This window comes from Ranitomeya imitator, chromosome 10 (genome assembly GCF_032444005.1).
Source record: "Ranitomeya imitator isolate aRanImi1 chromosome 10, aRanImi1.pri, whole genome shotgun sequence".
Taxonomy (NCBI): Eukaryota; Metazoa; Chordata; class Amphibia; order Anura; family Dendrobatidae; genus Ranitomeya; species Ranitomeya imitator.
Window position 1 is genome coordinate 52366804 of NC_091291.1, and position 13320 is coordinate 52380123.

At 51.4% G+C, this 13320-nt stretch overlaps 1 protein-coding gene across 8 annotated transcripts in view; it reads right to left on the reverse strand.

The window, feature by feature from the left end:
* LOC138652018 (sulfotransferase 2B1-like) overlaps positions 1-13320 on the reverse strand; it is a 267378-nt gene that overhangs the window by 46926 nt on the left and 207132 nt on the right. The gene's annotated exons all lie outside the window — the stretch shown is intronic.

Below are 13320 nucleotides of genomic sequence, written 5' to 3' on the forward strand. Positions count from 1 at the left end.
GTTATCCCTTGGCAATACCCTGTTAGTGCAGGCCGTCTCATGACCTCATTTCATGTTGGCCGGTGCGGTTAACGATGGCCATAAATCCCAGACCCACAGTGGCTTTTCCTAAAGTCACACTGCGGTGCTGGGATTCGTGGCCTTGTGCAGTAAATATGTTCGCCGCTCACACATGTCCTTACACCTGCTTCAGACTGGGCGGCCTCAGCTGATCCCTTATCGCATGCCGCGGCCATGAGGCCGCACAGTCAGAAGAAGGCGGAAGGAGGGGAGTGAAAACAGGGGAACATATGCACTGCTCGTGCCCATCAATCACACCCTCGCAGTCAAAATATATGAGACAACGGGGGGCGTTGTGTCGGGCAGGGGGGACGCACAGGCACAGCCAGCCAACCAATGATGTCAGGAGACGGGCAGCGCTAACAATGGGGGTGCTGCGTGTCATTAAAAAGGAAAGTCACACCTCAGGGACATTGTAATGGTCTGTAATGAGACACATTTTGTACGTGTTGAGTTCCACGTGGGCAAGGAGAAAAAGTCAGCCACCTTGTACAAATGCAGCAGTACTGCTGTACAAGGTGGCTGATATACATAGAAACACCTGTGGGTGGGGGGCAGGCTCCCTTCAATTTCAGTTCATGTGCCTGCGTGGCGTTTGCAGGTCACGTTGCAAGCTACACAGCAGGGGAACAGCTGGCGTTGCTGAACCCCACTGACACATTGACTGGTGTTTTTCTCTGTGCAGATTGCATGTCCGGGCAAAAACTAGCGGTGTTAGAGCCCAGGGTCAGCAGGAGGAGGAGGAGAGGAGCAAAGTGTAGGCCGAAGCCTGCACTGGTGGCAGCTTTTGGTCGGTTGTGCCAGCGTGGCTTGTGCTGGACACGATGCCGGCTACACAGCGGGGGAACAGCAGGCGGTGCTGAACCCCACTAACACATTGGCTGGTGTTTTTCTCTGTGCAGCTAGCATGTCCGGGCAGAAACTGGCGTTGTTAGAGCCCAGGGTCAGCAGGAGGAGGAGAGGAGCAAAGTGTAGGCCGAAGCCTGCACTGGTGGCAGCTTTTGTTCTGTTGTGCCAGCGTGGCTTGTGCTGGACACGTTGCCGACTACACAGCAGGGGAACAGCTGGCGGTGCTGAACCCCACTAACACATTGGCTGGTGTTTTTCTCTGTGCAGCTAGCATTTCCTGGCAAAAACTAGCGGTGTTTGAGCCCAGGGTCAGCAGGAGGAGTAGAGGAGCAGAGTGTAGGCCGAAGCCTAGTTGAACCAATTTCAAAGGTTACCTTTAACCCCCCCCTCAGGTGTTGCAAGGTACAAGAGCCACACCTTGTGCAGCATTAATGCTGCACAAGTGAAAGGTTGCTCTATTTGTTTTGCTCCTTGCACACGCTGACTAAAACACGTACACTATTTAGCCCATTATACTGTCAAACAGTTGTGGAGGCGTGACTTGTCTTTTTAACGAGACGCAGCACAGGTGTCAAAATTTGCACCTAGGTACTGGGCGCAGATTCCTGAGCGTTGTTATTTGCTGTACAGGAGTCTGCGCTATTGTGATCCCTTGGCCATGCGCTGTGAGCGCTTCCTGTCTTCTGACCTCATTTCATGTCGGCCGTTGCGGTTAGCGATGGACATGAATCCCAGACCCACAGTGTGTTTTCAAAAAATCACACTGCGTGGCTGGGATTCGTGGCCTTGTGCAGTAAATAGGTTTGCCGCTTACACATGTCCTTACACCTGCTCCAGACTGGGCGGCCTCAGCTGATCCCTTATCGCCTACCACGGCCAGGAGGCCGCACAGTCTGAAGAAGGCGGAAGGAGATGAGTGAACACAGGCAAACATATGCACTGCACATGCCCATCAATCACACCCTCGCTGTCCAAAAAAATAAGACACCGAGGGCCGTTGTTTCGAGCAGGGGAGATGCACAGGCGCAGCCAGCTAACCAATGATGTCAAAAGACGGGCAGCGCTAACAAGGGTGGTGCTGCGTGTCATTACAAAGGAAAGTCACACCTCAGGGACATTGTAATGGTCTGTAATGAGACACATTTTGTACGTGTTGAGTTCCACGTGGGCAAGGAGAAAAAGTCAGCCACCTTGTACAAATGCAGCAGTACTGCTGTACAAGGTGGCTGATATACATAGAAACACCTGTGGGTGGGGGGCAGGCTCCCTTCAATTTCAGTTCATGTGCCTGCGTGGCGTTTGCAGGTCACGTTGCAAGCTACACAGCAGGGGAACAGCTGGCGTTGCTGAACCCCACTGACACATTGACTGGTGTTTTTCTCTGTGCAGATTGCATGTCCGGGCAAAAACTAGCGGTGTTAGAGCCCAGGGTCAGCAGGAGGAGGAGGAGAGGAGCAAAGTGTAGGCCGAAGCCTGCACTGGTGGCAGCTTTTGGTCGGTTGTGCCAGCGTGGCTTGTGCTGGACACGATGCCGGCTACACAGCGGGGGAACAGCAGGCGGTGCTGAACCCCACTGACACATCACCTAGTGTTTTTTTCTGTGTAGACAACACTTCCAGGTGGCAACTGACAGTGTTGAAACCCAGGGAATCAAAGAGGAGCAGAGTGTAGGCCGAAGCCTGCAGTGGAGCAAGTTGAAAGGGAACCTTTAACCCCCCCCCCCAGGCATTTGTTGCTGAAAGAGCCATCTTGTACAGCAGTAATACTGCACATGGAAAATGGTGGCTCCGAAAATTATGCTCCTTGCAAACGCTGAAGTACACACTCATATAATGTGTCCCCTCACACCGTCAAACCATCCCGGAAGTGGGACTTTCCTTTGTAATGTGACACAGCACAGCCGTCATTCCAACCCCCTTGGTGCCGGGCACCACCTCCTCAACGTTGTTTGGTTCTGTCACGGAGCCCGCACTGTAATGTTATCCCTTGGCCATGCACAGTTAGCGGTGCCCGTCTTCTGACATCATGTAGGTGTCAGGCTGGCAGTGCCTGTGCGTCCAAGCTGCCCGAGATCCAACCTTGCAGTGTCATCTAATGTAGTCCCACTGCGGGCCAGGGATCCATGGGCATGCGCAGTGCATATCATCGCCTCTCACTCACCTCCTTCCTGCTTCTTCAGACTGTGCGGCGTCACGGCCGTGGCATGCTATTAGGGATCAGCTGACGCCGCCTAGTCTGAAGAAGCGTGAAGAAGGGGAGTGAGAGGCTAGTATATGCACTGCGCATGGCCATGGATACCAGGCCCACTGTGGGATCACATTAGACGACACTGCGAGGTGTGATTTCGGGCAGCGTGGACGCACAGGCGCAGCCAGGACGACAACAAATGATGTCAGAGGACGGGCAGCGCAAACTGTGCATGGCCAAGGGATAACATAACAGCGCAGGGTCCATGACGGAATCAAACAACGCTAAGGAGGCAGCGCACGGTGCCAAGGGGGTAGCAATGACGGCTGTGCTGTGTCACATTACAAAGGAAAGTCCCACCTCCGGGACGGTTGGACGGTGTGAGGGGACACATTACATGAGTGTGTAGTTCAGCGTTTGCAAGGAGCATAATTTCAAGAGCGACCTTTCCCTTGTGCAGTATTAGTGCTGCACATGGTGGCTCTTTCAGTAACAAACGCCTAGGGGGGGGGGGGGACAGGTCCCCTTACATTTTAGTTGTGCCAGCGTGGCGGTCGCATGACACGTTGCCGGATACACAGCTGGGGATCAGCTGACGTTACTGAACCCCAATAACAGAGGAGCGACTGTTGACTGTGCACACAGCACTTCCAGGCACCAACTGGCGGTGTTAGAGCCCAGGGACAGCAGGAGGAGCAGATTGGAGGTATTGCCGCACACACAGCTGGGGATCAGCTGACGTTACTGAACCCCAATAACAGAGGAGCGACTGTTGACTGTGCACACAGCACTTCCAGGCACCAACTGGCGGTGTTAGAGCCCAGGGACAGCAGGAGGAGCAGAGGAACAGAGTGTAGGCCGAAGCCTGATTGGAGCAAGTTGAAAGGAAACCTTTAACCCCCCCCCCCAAGACGTTTGTAGCTGAAAGAGCCATGTTGTGCAGCACTAAGGATGCAAAAGGAAAAGGTTGCTCTTTTAATTATGCTCCTTGCAAACACCGAAGTAAACACTAAAAATGTGTCCCTTTATACCGTTAAACCGTTCCGGAGGTGCGAATTTCCTTCGTAATGGGACACAGCACAGCTGTCATTCCTATCCCCTTGATGCCGTGCGCTGCCTCCTCAGCGTTGTTTTAAGCTGCCACGGAGCCTGCGCTGTTCTGTTAGCCCTTGGCCATGCCCAATTAGCGCTGCCTGTCTTCTGACATAATTTGGTGTCAGGCTGTCAGTGCCTGTGCGTCCACGCTGCTCCAGATCCCACCTCGCAGTCTCATCTAACGTAATCCCACTGCGGGCCTTGGAACCATGGGCATGCACAGTGCATAACCTCGACTCTCACTCCCCTCCTTCCCTCTTCTTCAGACTGTGCGGTGTCACGGCCGTGGCATGCTAGGGATCAGCTGACGGCGCACAGTCTAAAGAAGGCGGAGGGAAATGAGCGAGAGCCCGAGGGGAAGATATGCACTGCGCATGCCCATGGATCCCAGGCCCGCAGTGTGACTCAATCAGAAGACACTGCGAGGCGGGATCTCGGGCACCGCGGCCGCACAGGCGCAGCCAGCCTGACACCAAATTATGTCAGAAGACAGGCAGCGCAAATAGGGCATGCCCAAGGGATAACAGAACAGCGCAGGCTCCGTGACAGCTTAAAACAACGCTGAGGAGGCAGCGCATGGCACCAAGGGGGTAGGAATGACGGCTGTGCTGCGTCACATTACGAAGGAAAGTCCCAGCTCCGGGACGGTATAACGGTATCAGTGAACACATTTTATAAGTGTTAAGTTCTGCGTGTGCAAAGAGCTAAAAAAAAAGAGCTACCTTTTCCTTGTGCAGCATTACTGCTGCACAAGATGGCTCTTTCAGTAACAAACGACGGGGGGGGGGGGGGGACAGGTTCCCTTACATTTAGGTTGTTGTGCCAGCGTGGCGGTCGCAGGACACATTGCCGGCTACACAGCTGGGGATCAGCTGACGTTACTGAAACCCAATAACACTGGGTCGTATGTTTTTACTGTGCAGCCTGCACTTCTGAGCCGCAACTGGCGGTGTTGGAGCCCAGGAATAGCAGTTCAGGTGGTAGAAAGATGAACACAGCAGGAGACCTGGATGACACCCAATTACTTAATCAGGCAGAGGAGTGGCAAATTCCTGCGAGATCCAGGCCTGGTTCATTTTCAGGAAAGTAAGCCGGTCAACGTTATCGGAGGATAGTCGCATGCGACGGTCTGTTAGTACACCACCTGCGGCACTAAAGACACGTTCCGATAAGACACTAGCCGCAGGGCAAGCCAGCACCTCCAATGCATACTGGCTTAGCTCTGGCCATGTATCCAGCTTAGAGACCCAAAACTTGAACGGGGAAGAGCCGTCTGGGAGTACAGTAAGAGGGCAAGCCATGTAGTCTGTCACCATCTGACGGAACCGTTGCCTCCTGCTGACTGGAGCCGCCGGTGATGGTGTAGACATTTGGGGCGGGCACACAAAAGTGTGCCAGAGTTGTGCCATACTGGGCTTGCCTTGGGCAGAGGCACTGCTTCTGCTCCCTCTTTGGGCAGAGCCTCCCCCACTGCCTCGACGCACTGAGCTGCTTTGTAAAGCACTAGCAGCACTCCTCTCAGTTGGACAGGAGAAGATGATGGAATTCACCAGTGTGTCGTGGTACTCCCGCAATTTACGCTCCCGGGTCAACGCAGGGATGAGGTTTTGGACGTTGTCCCGGTAGCGAGGATCGAGGAGGGTGAACACCCAATAATCAGGCATGTTGAGAATGTGGTCGATGCGGCGGTCGTTTCTCAGGCACTGCAGCATGAAATCCACCATGTGCTGCAGAGTGCCAACCGGCCCAGAAACGCTGTCCCCTGCTTGAGACATGATCTCTGCCCGCTCGTCATCACCCCACCCTCGCTGTACACACTGACCACTGGACAATTGTGTCGCTCCCTCCTCTGGACGGAGCTCTTCCTCCTCCATTGACTCCTCCTCATCCTCCTCACAAATTGGCCCCTGCGTACCCCTTTGTGAGGAACCACGTGGCGCTGACTCTCCAGAAGCTGATGGAAAAGGTGACTCCTCATCCTCCACCTCTTCCACCACATCATCCCTTAACCCTTGCAAAGTTTGCTGAAGCAGGCAGATAAGGGGGACAGTCATGCTGACTAGTGCATCATCTGCACTTGCCATCCGCGTGGAATAATCAAAAGGACGCAAAACCTGGCAGACGTCCTTCATAGTGGCCCACTCTGTGGTTGTGAAGTCTGATCGGCGCTGACTGCGACTTCTTTGCGCCTGATGCAGCTGGTACTCCATAACTGCTTGCTGCTGCTCACACAACCGCTCCAACATATGTAACGTGGAATTCCACCGGGTAGGTAGGTCACATATGATGCGGTGTTCCGGAAGGCGGAATCGGCGCTGCAGAGCAGCAATGCGGGATCTGGCCAAGCTGGAACGCCGCAAGTGAGCACACTCTAGGCGGACCTTGTGCAGCAGGGCATCAAGATCCGGATAGTCCCTCAGAAAACTCTGCACAACCAAATTGAGCACATGTGCCAGACATGGGATGTGAGTGAGGTTGCCAAGGGCCAAAGCTGCCACCAGATTTCGGCCATTGTCACACACTACCATGCCTGGCTGGAGATTCGCTGGCAGTAACCACACATCGCTCTCCTGCTTTATGGCATTCCAGAGCTCCTGCGCTGTGTGGCTTCGATGCCCCAATGAAACTAGTTTCAAGACGGCCTGCTGACGTTTGGCCACGGCTGTGCTCATGTCGGTCATAGGTAAACGTTCACGGGTCCATGTGGGGGTGGACTGTGACGGATCCTGCAGAGAGGAATCAGAGGAACTGGTGTAAGAGGAGGAGTCGATGCGTACAGACTGGATTCCTGCAATCCTTGGAGTGGGCAGGACACGTCCTGCGCCACTCGCACGATCTGTACCTGGCTCAACAACATTAACCCAATGGGCAGTGAGGGAAACATATCGCCCCTGTCCATGCTGACTGGTCCACGCATCGGTGGTGAGGTGGACCTTGCTACTGACGGCGTTCAGTAGCGCATGTTTTATGTTTGCCTCAACATGCCTGTGCAGGGCAGGGACAGCCTGCCTGCTGAAGTAAAAGCGGCTGGGCACCTTGTACTGTGGGACTGCCAATGCCATCAAGTCACGGAAGCTGTCAGTCTCCACCAGCCTGAACGAGAGCATTTCCAGGGACAACAGTTTGGCAATGCCTGCATTCAGAGCCTGTGCTCGGGGGTGGTTGGCCGAGAATGCCCGCCTTTTCTCCCATGCCTGTACTACCGATGGCTGTAGAGTAGACTGGGAGTGTGAGGATGACTGGGAAGGTGGTGCTGTGGGTGGAATTACACAAGGTCTCTGGGAGGAAGCCAAACCAGCTGTGCGTGAGCTGGAGGAAGAGGCAACACGAGCTGAAGAGGTGGTAGCTGCCGCTGTTGGTTGGCCTACATCTTCAGTGTGTTTCTGTAACTCCACCGCGTGCCTGGTCCGCACATGTTTCCACATATTTGTGGTATTGAGGTTGCTGACATTTTTCCCTCTTTTTACTTTATGATGACACAGCTTGCATTTGACAAAACAAATGTCATCTGCAACTGTGTCAAAAAAGGACCAGGCACTGCAAGTCTTGGGAGCGCCCTTTTTGGCTTTGGAAAGAGACAGGCTCCTAACGGGTGCCAAAGTGGAGGCTACAGGCTCCGCAGTCTTCCCCCTCCCTCTCCCTCTTTGGCCCGTAAGAGGAAGCTCTTCCTCTGAGCTGCTCCCACCACCTTCCTGTTCCTCACGCCACGATGGGTCAAGGACCTCATCATCTCCACTACCCTCTGCCACCAACTGCTCCTCCTGGGTAGTCTCAGCAGCACAGTACGCACGAGAAAGCGGCACCTGAGTTTCATCATCAGATGCGTACTGCGCTGTGGTCACCGGAGGCACTGGCCCACCTGCCTCTTCAGAGTCAGAGAGAAAAAGGTGTTGGGCATCACTGCACACTGCCTCTTCTTCCATTTCTCCAATGCTGCTTGGCTGGCCCCCTGTTTCCAAGCCAAGAGATTCAGAGAACAGAAGTAGAGACGGCTCCTGTCCTGGGCTCTCTGACTGCCTGGCCAATTTGGCAGGTGGTGAAGAGACAGATGGCTGCTCTCCAGTGCTCTGTGCCTGAGAGGATGTGGCACTAACTGAAGTCGATGCCGAGGCGTTAGCTGCCATCCACCCGACAACGGCTTCAATTTGGTCTTCACGCAGCAGCGGTGCACGGCGCTCTCCGACAAAGCTGCGCATGAAGGACTGTTCCCTGCTGAAACTGAGTGACGACGAGTCACCGGCGCCCGCAGCAGGCACAGAATCACCACGTCCTCTCCCTGCTCCTCTCCCTGCTCCGCGCCCACGCCCACGTGCCTTACTCCCTGCCCTCTTCATCTTGGTTGACAGATAAAGATAAGCAGAAAAGTACTAAGGCCTTAGTGTGCTTATTCCTGTAATGCTCCTCCTAACAGGTGTAAGAAACACTAATGTTGTAAATTGTGGACTAAACTTTATTATTTTTCAAATGTGGCCTACACAAGTGTAAGTTGTGTTTGGTGAACTTAACCTTTTTTTTGGTGCAGATCGGGCTACAGAGCTAGTTTAAATCACACGGAGACCGTGCAGACAGCCGTAAACGGCGCTGCAAGGCCAAGAAACCCTCCTCTAGGTTATCCTATATAGTGTTTTTCCACTATTTAGCTGGATACAAGTGGAAAGACACTAATAGGAATTTTTTTTTTCAAATTTTAAACTGGCTGCACTATTTGAAAAAAAGGAAATTGTTTTTCAAGGTATGAGGCAGTAACGCACCCTGAGCTGAATCCAACCGGCTATGGCTGCACACAGACTACAGGGCGAGCTGGGCTCACACGGAGACCGTGCAGACAGCCGTAAACGGCGCTGCAAGGCCAAAAAACCCTCCTCTAGGTTATCCTATATAGTGTTTTTCCACTATTTAGCTGGATACGAGTGGAAAGACACTAATAGGAATTTTTTTTTTCAAATTTTAAACAGGCTGCACTATTTGAAAAAAAGGAAAATTTTTCTCAAGGTATGAGCCAGTAACGAACCCTGAGCTGAATCCAACCGGCTATGGCTGCACACAGACTACAGGGCGAGCTGGGCTCACACGGAGACCGTGCAGACAGCCGTAAACGGCGCTGCAAGGCCAAAAAACCCTCCTCTAGGTTATCCTATATAGTGTTTTTCCACTATTTAGCTGGATACGAGTGGAAAGACACTAATAGGAATTTTTTTTTTCAAATTTTAAACAGGCTGCACTATTTGAAAAAAAGGAAAATTTTTCTCAAGGTATGAGCCAGTAACGAACCCTGAGCTGAATCCAACCGGCTATGGCTGCACACAGACTACAGGGCGAGCTGGGCTCACACGGAGACCGTGCAGACAGCCGTAAACGGCGCTGCAAGGCCAAAAAACCCTCCTCTAGGTTATCCTATATAGTGTTTTTCCACTATTTAGCTGGATACGAGTGGAAAGACACTAATAGGAATTTTTTTTTTCAAATTTTAAACAGGCTGCACTATTTGAAAAAAAGGAAAATTTTTCTCAAGGTATGAGCCAGTAACGAACCCTGAGCTGAATCCAACCGGCTATGGCTGCACACAGACTACAGGGCGAGCTGGGCTCACACGGAGACCGTGCAGACAGCCGTAAACGGCGCTGCAAGGCCAAAAAACCCTCCTCTAGGTTATCCTATATAGTGTTTTTCCACTATTTAGCTGGATACGAGTGGAAAGACACTAATAGGAATTTTTTTTTTCAAATTTTAAACAGGCTGCACTATTTGAAAAAAAGGAAAATTTTTCTCAAGGTATGAGCCAGTAACGAACCCTGAGCTGAATCCAACCGGCTATGGCTGCACACAGACTACAGGGCGAGCTGGGCTCACACGGAGACCGTGCAGACAGCCGTAAACGGCGCTGCAAGGCCCAAAAACCCCCCTCTAGGTTATCCTATGTAGTGTTTTTCCACAATAGAGCTGGAGACTGGTGGAAAAACACTAATAGGAAATTTGAGAAAAAATGTGCAGCAGGCTGCACTAAGAGCAAAAAAGAACAACTGTGTGAGGCAGTGTGAACCCCCCCTGAGCTGAATACAACCGGGTATATGGCTGCACACAGACTACAGAGTGAGCTGCACACACACACACACACACAGACCTTGCAGAACGCTGTTAAAACAGCGCTGCAAGGCAAGAGCAAGGTGAACAGTGAAGAACACACAGCGTTTTGCTAAATTAGCCTTTGGAAAGGAAAATAAAGCAATTAGCTAGCTCAACTGGCCCTCAGTTAGAACACAGCGTCCTGTCCCTAACTGAAATCACAGCAGAGTGAGCGCAAAATGGCGGCAGCGCTTTTTTATAGTGCAGAGTGACATCATTTCAGCAGCCAATCCAAGCCTTGCCAGTACTTACATGCCCACCATGCTAAACAGGATGTGCCCACACTTTCATTCATTCCTCATTGGCTGCTGCGTTCAATTTGAATTCTGGGAACTTCCGATTCCGGTATCCGATACGCGGGAAGTATCGGAATTCAGTATCGGAATTCCGATACCGCAAATATCGGCCGATACCCGATACTTGCGGTATCGGAATGCTCAACACTATTTATGGCACTTTTTTTCTGTCCCTATGTGTCTGTATATACTCCCATGTGAGTGTTCTGCTTGTTTATCATTCACCGTATTCTCATTTTTGTATGTCTGTTTTACGTTCTGTTCATTAATAAAATTTGTATATTTTTTATGGTAATCTTTTGTGTTATATTTATTCATGGGGCATTTTGCTCTTTCAAGTTTGTAGGTTTATAGTATTGGGGAGTTTTTTTTCCCCGATTTTTTCCCCGGTGGTATGCGATTGGCATGCCGTATACAAGGGATTTTTTCACTTTTGGTTACGTCCGCTGTGTCGGTTTTTGTTTTCATCCCCCTGTAGGACTGTGGTTTTTCGGTAACTGCAGCTGGCTCGCGGCCTAGCTATTGTTTCTTTTCCTGTTGACCTTCTGCTGCCTATCTGAGCTCCAGCACCGTTAGCTGGTTCTTTGGGAAGACAATTTTGACTAGGTCCCCCTGGTTCCAGTACCGTCAGCTGGTTCCAGGCAGAGCCTTTGGCTTAGGTGCCTCCTTCTAGGTATCCGAGTTCCACCAACGTGAGGTGGTCCTTGGTAGTCCTTGTGGCACGGGTACCCTCCTGCTTAGTAACCGGGTTCCACTAACGTCAGCTGGTCCTCGGTAGTTCCATTGGCTCTTCTACCTTCGGGTAGCCATCCGGGTTCCAGTACCGTCAGCTGATTCTCGGCAGTGTCTTTTGCTCTTCTACCTTCTGCTCCCCATCCTGGTTCCAGCACCGGCAGCTGGTTCCGGGCAGAGCCTTTGGCTTAGGTGCCTCCTTCTGGGTATCCGAGTTCCACCAACATCAGGTGGTCCTTGGTAGTGCTTTCAGGCACAAGTACCTCCTGCTTAGTAACCGGGTTCCAGTACCGTCAGCTGGTCCTCGGTCGTTCCATTGGCTCTTGCACCTTGGGCAATGCATCCGGGTTCCAGTACCGTCAGCTGGTTCTCGGCTGTGTCTTTGGCACGGGTACTCCCTCTTGCCTAGCCTGGTTCCAGCACGCCTCCTGTTTCCGGGTAGTGTCAAGGTCACTTAGACTCCGAAACGTTGTCCTGTCGTGTTGCAGTCAGGTTAGCCAACTCCATGGTGCCGGCAGTTTAGGTGCTTCCTATGTGGGCTGCGGGAAGTGGCAATCAAGGCTGGTTCTGTAGTGCCAATAGGACAAGCTCCTCCTGTAGGACTGTGGTTTTTCGGTAACTGCGGCTGGCTTGCGGCCTAGCTATTGTTTCTTTTCCTGTGGACCTTCTGCTGCCTATCTGAGTTCCAGCACCATTAGCTGGTTCTTGGGAAGACAATCTTGACTAGGTCCCCCTGGTTCCAGTAACGTCAGCTGGTTCAAGGCAGAGCCTTTGGCTTAGGTGCCTCCTTCTGGGTATCCGAGTTCCACCAACATCAGGTGGTCTTTGTTAGTGCTTTGTGGCACGGGTACCTCCTGCTTAGTAACCGGGTTCCAGTAACATCAGCTGGTCCTCGGTAGTTCCATTGGTAGCCATCCGGGTTCCAGTACCGTCAGCTGGTTCTCGGCAGGGTCTTTTGCTCTTCTACCTTCTGCTCCCCAGCCTGGTTCCAGCACTGTCAGCTGGTTCCGGGCAGAGCTTTTTGCTTACGTGCCTCCTTCTGGGTATCAGAGTTCCACCAACGACAGGTGGTCCTTGGTAGTGCTTTCTGGCACGAGTACCTCCTGCTTAGTAACCGGGTTCCAGTACCGTCAGCTGGTCCTCGGTCGTGCCATTGGCTCTTCTACCTTCGGCTAGCCATCCGGGTTCCAGTACCGTCAGCTGGTTCTCGGCAGGTTCTTTTGCTGTTGTAACTTCTGCTACATTTCCAAGTTCAAGACCCTAAAGATGACGACCCTGAAGACCGAGAAACAGAAGAACAAAAAGCTGCAGAACAAAAAGCAGAAGAACATTAAGCATAAGACTAAAAATCAGAGCAAAAGATATTATCTATTTTATTAGCAGAAGAAGACTAAGCAGTGTATGGGGGTGAGTCCGTTCCTCCTCGTTGTGCCCCTGGAAAATACCTGCTGCTGCAGGCAAAACTGAACGTGAACAAATACTGTAGTAAATCTTTTTTGACAGGCAGAACGGAAGGTGTAACAACTACAGGAATCCCTGTCACAAATAAGAATATTATGAAGAAGAACAATATGAAGAAGATGAAGAAGTAGAACATGAAGAAGAATAAGAGTTACTGTAAATAGGAAGAATATGGAGAATTTTTACAAAAAGAATAATAGGAAGAAGGTGAAAAAAAAGAAGATGAATAAGGTGAAGAAGATGTTGATGAAAAAGATGCTGCTGCTGAGGATGATGAAGAGGAAAGTGTGGGTGAAGTAAACAAAACGGTGCAGAGCATGGAAGAAGTGAAACATAAATATGTGACAAAATATTAAAAATCTAAACATAGTCAATATCTTTGTAACTCCGAATGTCTTAAAAAAAAATTAATTCATGATCTTCCATTTGATTTGGGCTAAACCTCTATGCCTTTAATGTCTCCTCCACCTCCCCCGATACATTCTATGTTATTCTTTGTTGTTTTCCTTCATGTGGA